The sequence below is a fragment of the Vigna angularis genome, chromosome 6 (assembly GCF_016808095.1).
Source record: "Vigna angularis cultivar LongXiaoDou No.4 chromosome 6, ASM1680809v1, whole genome shotgun sequence".
Taxonomy (NCBI): domain Eukaryota; kingdom Viridiplantae; phylum Streptophyta; class Magnoliopsida; order Fabales; family Fabaceae; genus Vigna; species Vigna angularis.
Window position 1 is genome coordinate 19,047,641 of NC_068975.1, and position 10,248 is coordinate 19,057,888.

At 28.7% G+C, this 10,248-nt stretch overlaps 1 pseudogene; it reads left to right on the top strand.

Annotated features, from left to right (window-relative positions):
• The first annotated feature begins 478 nt into the window (after positions 1-478).
• LOC108341445 (protein FAR1-RELATED SEQUENCE 11-like) lies at positions 479-2,887 on the top strand (annotated as a pseudogene).
• The last annotated feature ends 7,361 nt before the right edge of the window (positions 2,888-10,248 follow it).

Genomic DNA, 10,248 nt, shown 5'->3' on the forward strand with positions numbered 1-10,248 from the left:
AATATTATATTTATATTTGGTATAGACTCGATAATAATATGATTATTTTATTTTCAAAAGAAATAATTCTTTGTATAAGATGAAGTGATTTACAAAAATTAAAAAAAAAATCAAGAAGTGATAGTTTTGAATTAACCTAACAAAATGAGAACTTTTGAATTATTAGTGAGTAAAATATTTGAAATAGTTTTATCAAATCACTTTTTGAATTTATAACAAAAAGACATTACATGGAAAGTTTGTAACAAAAAAATAAAACTAACCAAAAGAACTTTAAAATATAATATCCCAAAGACATGCGCTTGAAACAAACTAGTTTATCTCTATATTATTGATGTCTATAAACTTCATAGTTTATCTTCCTATATATGTAAAGCACATTAGATTGTTCTTTTCACTGTATTTTTACCAATTACTCATATTTATTTTATTTTACTATATTTTAGGTTGGATTTTTTTTAAAATTTTCATAAGCATAATGGCATCCGAAAGAATTGGTAATTGGTTTGAAGTGCTTTTCAAAAATGATAATTCAACGTCTGAAGATAATGAAATTGGAAAGGTTCATGAAAATAATGAAATTGAAGAAATCTTGAATGAACTTTTGTTTGAAGGAGAATATGCCAATGACTCAACTCTTTACAAGACAAATTGTTTAATAGTGACACCGATGCTTACAATTTCTATTGTTTATTTGCAAAGACTTTTGGTTTTTCAATTAGATGTGGTCATAGTTACAAACAGAACAAGAATAACATTGAAGATATATATAGAAGAGAGTTTACTTGTCACCGAGCAGGTGTTGCTAAGCCAAAAAATTTACTAAAGTAGAAAAACAAAGGAAACGAAAAAGTTCAAGATGTAATTGTAGTGAAAAATTATTGATATCTAAAAGAACATTTGGCTTCAAGGAAAAATGGATGGTTACATGTTTCAAAAACTCTCATAATCATGCGTTACTAGATGAGAAAGAAGTTCGATTTCTTCCAACTTATCATGATATCCCTATTAATGGTCAAGCTCGTATAATATTATTGTCGAAAGTTGGTTGCTCGGTAAGTCTCATTATGAGAGCGCTTGAAGTGGAGAAAGGGATAGAGGCAGGACATCTATCATTTTTGGACAAAGATATTAGAAATTTTATTCAATGTCAAAGTAGCATTGGTAAAAAGAACGACGCTTCAGATGTTCTCAAATTATGCAAAGGTTTGAAAGACAAAGATTATGCTTTCCAATATGATTTTACATTGGTTGAAAGTAACAAGTTAGAGCATATTATTTGGGTATTTGGTGATTCAAAACGAGCATATGAATTTTTTTGGGGATGTGGTTGTCTTTGATACTATGTATCGGATTAATCGTTATGATATGCCTCTTGGGCTATGGGTTGGAGTTGATAATCATGGAAATTCTATTTTTTTGGTTGTGTTCTATTAAGGGTTGAGAAGATACCTTCCTTCACATGGGCTTTAAAGGTAAGTTGTAATTATTTGTTGTTATTTTTGTTTCTTAAATATTAACTTTTGTATTTTCATAATTTTTATTGTTTGTTATATTTTTAGAGCTTTGTACGCATTTCCAAAGAGAAATGTCCACAAACAATTCTAACTGATCAAGACCATGCACTTAAAGAAGACATTTCAACGGATTTGCCAAATACAAAGCATGCTTTTTGCATATGGCATATTGCGACAAAGTTGCCAACTTGGTTTTCTTCCCTTTTGGGTACAAAATATGACGACTTCAAAACTGAGTTTTATAGGCTATATAATTTAGAATGTGCAGGTGATTTTGAACAACAATGGGATTTAATGGTTGGACGCTTTCATGTAAGTAATAACACACACATTGAGGCATTGTATTCTCATCGTCAATTTTGGGCCTTAGCCTATTTGAAAAAATTATTTTTTACTGGGATGACGATAACCGGACGTTCAGAATCTATAAATTCATATATTAAAAGATTCTTGGATATTAAAATGAGTTTGGTGGACTTTGTGAATCAAGTAAGAATATATTATTTTTTGGTTCTACAAGTTTTTTTTCTTCCCTTTTTATAATCAACTTATAATTTTTTCATATTTCCTTTTTTTAAGGTTGAAGTTGTTGTGAACATTAGAAATCAAGCTGGAGAAGAGGCGAGAATGCGTCAAAAATATCATAATCCTCTAATGAAAACGAGTTTTCCAATCGAGGAACATGTTGCACCCATACTCACACCATATGCCTTTGAGTTACTTCAACATGAGATTGAGTTATCTACAAAATATTCAACAACTGTGATTAACAATGACTCTTACTCGGTGTGACATCATACCAAACTTGATGGAGGTCGTTCTGTAACTTGGATAAAGGAAAAAAATTCAATTCATTGTTCTTGTAAAGAATTTGAAATTTTTGGGATACTATGCAGACATGTTATTCGAGTGTTGTTGAAGAATGACTATTTTAGCATTCCAGAAGAATATCTTCCTTCTCGATGGAGAAAAGAAAGCTCATGATCCCACGATCAAGACACATAATCAACTCTAATGATAACTCCTGTGTTGAGTTTCGATCACTTGTGCAATGTTTAGATGTTGAATCTTTAAAGACCAAAGATCAAGTTGAAGTAGCTATTAAAGAGTTAAAGAAAGTCATTCACTATTTAAAAAGTATGCCTGAAGTTCAAGAAAATTCAATTGATCTAAAACACGGTGTTCTAAATGTTGATGAGTGTAATGTTGAAAATCCTATAACTTCTAAAACAAAAGGTCGACCAAGAGGATCAAGGCCGAAAGGAGGAGTTGAAGCTGCAAAGAAGTCTCGTCGTTGTCATTATCCTAACTGTGGTGGAACCGATCATGACTCATGAAATTGTCCAATCAAAAGAAAGACTCATTTTTAGCTTCTCAATCATCTCGTAATAAATAATGCATAAATGAAATATGTATTTTTATCTTTTAATTTTATTTTGCAATCACAGTGAATTAGCTTTTATTTTGTGTAATTTAATCTTTTCCCTTAATAAGCTCTTTGTAACCTTAGTTAAATATAAATGAATAAGTTTTTCAATATGCTTGTTATTGGATACATGTTTTTTTGTCTTTACTATCTAAATGGAAACAAATGAAAAGACTAAATAGTGTATGTTGTATTTGGTGTTATGATATTAAAAGCATGTGCTTGTAACAACTTGTAAGCCAAATGTTTTCTCAAAGTGCACTTCTAAAATAATATGTATTAATCACTTCTAAAATCTCACATTTTAACAAGATTTTACATTAAATTACCTACTACATGAATGCTATATGTAAAAAATTATAATAAAAAGTCTTATTTATATATTCCTAAAAACATTATAGTTAAAAATATTCCTAAAGTCATGATTGATAAATAACTACTTTTTATTTTATTTTTTATTTTAAAAAACAACTAATAAAGTCATGGATCATAAATAACTACCTTATATTTTTTTTTAAATTAAATTTTAAAATTATTAAAATACCTTTGGATTTAAAGTATGTTTTTTTTATTAAGAATTTTTTTTAACCTAAAATTTGGTACACTTTGTTAAAATATACCAACTAAAAAAAGATCTTACATAAATTAGCAAACCCCATATATATATATATATATATATATATATATATATATATATATATATATATTTCTTACTTAACATTGAACTAATTATTTTCTAACAAAATTCTCCATACAAATTGGAGAAAGCTTTCCTTTTGAAGAAACAATATTTGAAATCCCAGACACTGTTCACAATCCTCATCAACAAATTTTTCTCTATTTATGTCAAACTTCACCAAATAGAAATTAGGAATGGATAACACAATTGAAATTTTAAGAAAATAGGATATTGTGTGAATGTTTTTTTACTATAAACGTTTTTGTGAGTTTAATACGATGAGATACAAATAAAAGAATATAGTATCTTCAAAGGAGTGAATTAGATTATAAATGCAATCGCAATGGAAAGACATAATGTATAATGTGAGAGAAATAAAGAGAAGTATTTTTACTAGCAACAAAATTAACCTTTTATGGTTCAAAGATACGAGATCTTTTCAATAAGAGTCTATCAATAAAGAGATATTGAATATTTCTTTACTTAATTGATAATTTTTCTAAGAATTTATATGTTTCTAATTCTAAGTTCCAAATAGAAGTTACGCACTAATAAAAAAATTATTTTGTTTTTGACAACTTTATATATATATATATATATATATATATATATATTAAAACAACTCAATTCTATCTCTTAATTACATTTAATTTTAATAAAAAGTGTTTAAAATTAAATATAATCATTTATTTATGGATCTTCCAAATTATCTTTTGCTCTCATGGTATAATAAGTAAGATTTCTTTTTTTATTGATTTCATAATTATATTGTATGATCGTCTGATCAGCTTAAAAATCAGACGGTTCTATCAACCTGAAATACCTTAAGTGAAAATTAAAACTAAAAAAATTACATCATACTTAAATATGATCATTACCATAATTAGGTTAGTGTTAATTTGAAGTTCATTCGAAAATTTATAAATACATGTTTATGGTATTGTGGTAGATTGCTAACATTTAATACACATTTATTATTAGAATTGTCGGATTCTTACAAACTTTGACATCGAAATATCTTCTGCAAGTAACATTTCAGTTCAACTAAACTGTAACCAGAGTAGAGTGTAGAGTGAAAAAAAATCAATAATTATGCTTGTAATTAGAAACACAAATTAAGGAGAAATGTTGACTTTGACTCACATAATTGAAACAATAATGATAGCATCTTTACAAAGAAAATCATAATTCATATTAAAAAGCTTATTAATATAATAATCAAGTTTATCTTACTAATAACGTTGAAGTCAATTCGAGCATATGACATTCTCAGTGACGGAGTTTGGTTATTTTATAGGCCATCCAAACAAATTTCACTTGTTCGTTAAGATGTAATAATATTACATTCTTTATTTTAAAATATGAGTATTTAAAAAAATAGTTTTTTAGATATAAAACATAAACAATTATTGGATTTGAAAACATGAAAACAAATATAACATTTATCACGATTTTTTTTTACTTGTTCACAAACTATCAATTAATAATTTTATTATTAAATTTTTGATATCATATTTAAAAGAAAATTAGTTTAAAAACTCAACTTCATTATTTTACTGTAGATAAATCATCTAATTTTGAAGAATTTATTAATCATATTTAAATCATGATAATGTTTGGTAGAACAAAAAAGTACATTTTACTTTAGTAGATTTTTCTTTCTATAATGATTTATTATAACAAGATTGCAAAATAAAATAAAAGATAATTAAAAATTTATATACCATTTAATTATTGAAAGGTTCAATAATTTGAAAGAAAAAAAAACAATCTATTAGGTATATATTTTTTTATAATTATAATTATATTAAATTATACATTCAATTTTATTATATTAATAATAATAATAAGGGTTAAATATGTTTTTGGTCCCTTAACTTTCAGCGAAAATTGGAATTAGTCCCTCTTCAAAACTTTGGACTAATTTAGTCCCCAAACTTTAAAAATGTGTAAATTTAGTCCTTTTAACCAAATTTTGTTAACTTTATTTGATGTTTCAAGTGCGTTTCATGATAGCATATGAGTTGTTTGCACTGTTTGACACATTTTTGTTTCAATGTTCACTGAGAAATGCATTTGAAACATCAAATAAAGTTAACAAAATTTGGTTAAAAGGACTAAATTCACACATTTTTAAAGTTTGGGGACTAAATTAGTCCAAAGTTTTGAAGAGGGACTAATTCCAATTTTCGCTGAAAGTTAAGGGACCAAAAACATATTTAACCCTAATAATAAAATATATAAATTTTGAATATATTATTTTGATGTAAAATTAGTAATAGCCACTTATCCTATGTTGTATTCATATTAATCGAACACCTTCCTCTACTAATACTCTTCTCTCTAGAACCTAGGGAGGTGTATTTTGTAATTCAAAATTCACTTAAATAATTTCATTACTTTGCGGAACACTTACAAAATAGGGTAACAATTTAACTTTTCAAGATAATCATAAGCTTTTAAAAAATAAAAGTTGATTAAAATTGGAAACTTTTTTAAATAACTTCTTATGAAATCAATTAAATTGCGATGAGAATTCAGTTTTTTCTCCATAAAAAGATTTTTAAGTCTGTGGAAGTTCTTTAGTTGAGGGTCATGCTTAGTATATATAATTATCGTAAAATTTCATTAGCATATTTTTATTTGGATAATTATCATTGAATCCAAAAAAATTAATATCAAATAAATTTTAATAATTTTAAATTGTCGATATTTTTAGTTTATTTTGATTGTTACATTTTGGTTAAAGTTTATTTATACTTGTTAACTATTATTTTTTATTAAGATTTAATGATATTGTTTTTTTATTGATATAGTCAAAATTATGTCAATTGACATTGGTAAAGGGTATTCTTACAATATTGAACGATTTGTTTATTTTTATTGACTTTGTTTTTGGTTAATATTGACTAAAAAATTTATTCATTAATATTGATAAATAATAAATTATAGTTAATGTTGACTATAATTTTTTTCAAACAACATTAGAAAAATATTAGCAAACTATTAACCAATAATAACAATTGTGTTGATAAAAAAATACTATAAATATGGATAAAAAATAATCTTTTTAGTTTATATTCACAAAAAATCTAATTTCTATGACATTAGTCAAAATGATTAAAAAATCCTAATTAGTCATTCTAAGAATATTTTAATCTTAACTATATTCATAACCACAATCAAAATCAAGCTAATGAAATTACACGAGAGAAAAATCAATTAAATTTGATAATATGAGGATTTGATTTTTTTTTACTTTTTTACATTAAATTTGAAATTCTTTACAGCATTAAAGTTGGAAAAAAAATAGTCTTCAATATCACTACCCAAATCCCCATTATATTTTTCACCTTTTCTTTTAAGAGTTAACAACACATATTCATAACTCAACATTTATTTCATTATTTATGATTTTAAAAATCATTTATAATTCGTAACATCCTATTTAATAACAGACAATTACTAAATAATATCACATAATTAATATTTATTAATAGATAACTCAAAAATATATTTTTATTACAATTATTTTATCATATCAAAATATTTTATATAACGAAAAAAAAATTGCCAAATCAAAAATATAATTAAATTTTTAAAAGAAGCTTATACAAATCAAGATCACCGTAGATCTATACTACATCACTAACATCCTGAATTACATCAACAACTACATTACTCACACTGTTATCTGATGGAAGCTTGCTATGGGTGAGACGCATTGAACCAGAAAGCCAAACAACAAGCGTTCCAGTGAGCAATGAAGGCAGCGAAATTCTGGAATAGATGTAGAGAATGGTATGGGTTCAGTGAAGAATGGAGTGGGTTAGAACCTCTCAGCTCAGAGGGCCTTCTACTTTGGAAGGAAGCTAGAGGTAAGGAGAAAGAAAGTGAAGAATTGGGTTGACTCAAGAGCAAAGATAAGCTGGAATTTCATTTCTGCAGCAATTAGACTAAGCTCAAAAGTGTCTACAAAAGGAAGAGGTCTCCTATTTATAGGAAGATAAGAGCCTCAAATCTGAAATGAAATTCAATCCAAAAGCAAATGAAAAAGGCGCCAATTTGCTTCAGCTCCAAACATGCCTCATTCCAACTCAGCAACACACGTGAAACAACACCAATTCTGAATTCTTATTCCAACTCAGCAGCACACGTGAAAGCTGGGCTAGCTAGGTTATGAGCTTTTTGATAGCTTTGGCAGCAAGCTTCTCCCTCCAAGTCTCTCTTTTCATGTGCTCAAATGCTATGTTGGCAGCTGCTCCCTCCAATTTTATTAATCCTACAAAGCAAAGAAAAAATGTGCTTTTAATTATGGGAAGAAGGATTAATGTAAATTACCTTCCATAGAAGCAAAATGGTAGGTGATCCTTCTTCCTCTTGAATCCTCTTTGCCATGACTCTAGTAAGAGGTCCAATGTGTGTCTTAGATGGTCTTCCATCAGACCCTCCCTCTTGAAAAGGATCTGTCCTCAGATCTGCTTCAACCTGTTGATCATTCCCTGTGAAAGGAATTAAGTCGCAGATGTTAAAAGTATGACTGACACCATAACTTTCAGGGAGATCTAAGATGTATGCATTATCATTTATCCTTTTGACCACCTTGAATGGACCATCTCCTCTTGGACTAAGTTTGGACTTCCTTTGAGAGGGAAATCTTTCCTTTCTCAAATGAAGCCAAACTAGGTCTCCTTTTTCAAAAACTATTTTCTTTCTCCCTTTGTTGTTGTATTCTGCATATTTTTGAGTTTGTTTTTCAATTTGGATTTTGACTTTCTCATGTAACTTCTTGATGAACTCCGCTTTAGAAGAACCTTCTTTATGAAGAAAAGAAGATGATTCTGGAAGAGGTAGTAAATCAAGAGGTGTGATAGGGTTAAAACCATAAACAACCTCAAAAGGAGAAAGATTAGTAGTCTTGTGGACTACTCTATTATAAGCAAATTCAATATGAGATAGATGTTCATCCCAAGATTTTTTATTACCTCTTAATATTACCCGTAATAATGTAGATAAAGATCTATTTACTACTTCAGTTTGCCCATCAGTTTGTGGGTGACATGTAGTAGAAAATAAAAGTTTAGTTCCAAGCTTTTCCCATAAAGTTTTCCAAAAATGGCTTAGGAACTTCACATCTCTATCAGACACTATAGTTTTGGGTAAGCCATGCAATCTCACTATTTCTTTAAAGAAGAGTCTAGAGATATAGCTAGCATCATCTACTTTGTGGCAGGGTATAAAATGAGCCATTTTACTAAAACGATCTACTACCACAAATATAGAATCATACCCCCTTTGAGTTTTTGGCAATCCTAAGACAAAGTCCATGCTTATGTCCTCCCAAGGGGTATTAGCTATAGGAAGAGGTGTATAGAGTCCATGAGGCATAATTTTGGACTTAGCTTGTAAACAAGCTATACATTTAGAACAATGCCTTTGAACATCTATTCTCATGTGTGGCCAATAAAATTTACTTTTCAAAATATTTAGAGTTTTATCAACTCCATGATGACCCATGAGACCTCCTCCATGACTCTCTTTGATAAGAAGTTTTCTAATGGATCCTTGGGGTATACAAAGTTTTCCTTTATTAAAAAGATACCCCTCAAAAAGATAGAATCCATCAAAAGGCTTCTTAAGACATGATGAATAAGTAGATGTAAATGTTTCATCATTTTCATATAAATCTTTTATGTCATCAAATCCTAATATTTGAGATCCTAGGGTTATTAACAATGCATGTCTTCTAGATAAAGCATCCGCAACAACATTAATACTCCCCTTTTTGTGTTTGATGACACAGGGAAATTGCTCAAGATATTCCACCCACTTTGCATGCCTTTTGTTTAGCTTTGCTTGCCCTTTAATATACTTGAGAGATTCATGATCAGTATGTATTATGAATTCTCTAGTTACCAAGTAATGCTCCCAAGTTTTTAAAGCTCTAATGAGAGCATACAATTCTTTGTCATAGGTAGGATAGTTCAAAGTTGCCCCTCTAAGTTTTTCACTAAAATAAGCTATGGGGTGTCCTCCTTGTATTAGAACAACTCCTATACCTACCCCAGATGCATCACATTCTAGTTCAAAGGCTTTGGAAAAATCAGGCAAAACTAGAATAGGTGCATGTGTTAACTTGTGCTTCAAAGTCTCAAAAGACAACTCTTGCTTATCACCCCAAAGAAAAGGTTTGTCTTTCTTGACTAGCTCATTTAAAGGAGCGGCTATGGTGGAGAAGTCTTTCACAAATCTTCTATAAAAACTTGCTAATCCATGAAAACTTCTCACCTCTCCTACATTTTTGGGAGTTGGCCATTCTTGTATAGCCTTGATCTTCTCTGGATCAACATGTACACCTTCTTTTCCAACTTTGAATCCAAGGAAAATCACACTTTCTTGACAAAAAGTACATTTGTCAAAGTTGGCAAAGAGATGATATTCTCTAAGAAGAAGCAAGACTTTTCTGACAAGGTTAAGATGTTCTTGAAGGCTTTGACTATAGATTAGGATATCATCAAAGTAGACCACTACAAACCTCCCTATGCATTCTCTAAGAACATGGTTCATTAACCTCATGAATGTACTTGGAGCATTGGTCAAGCCAAAGGGCATGACTAACCATTCAT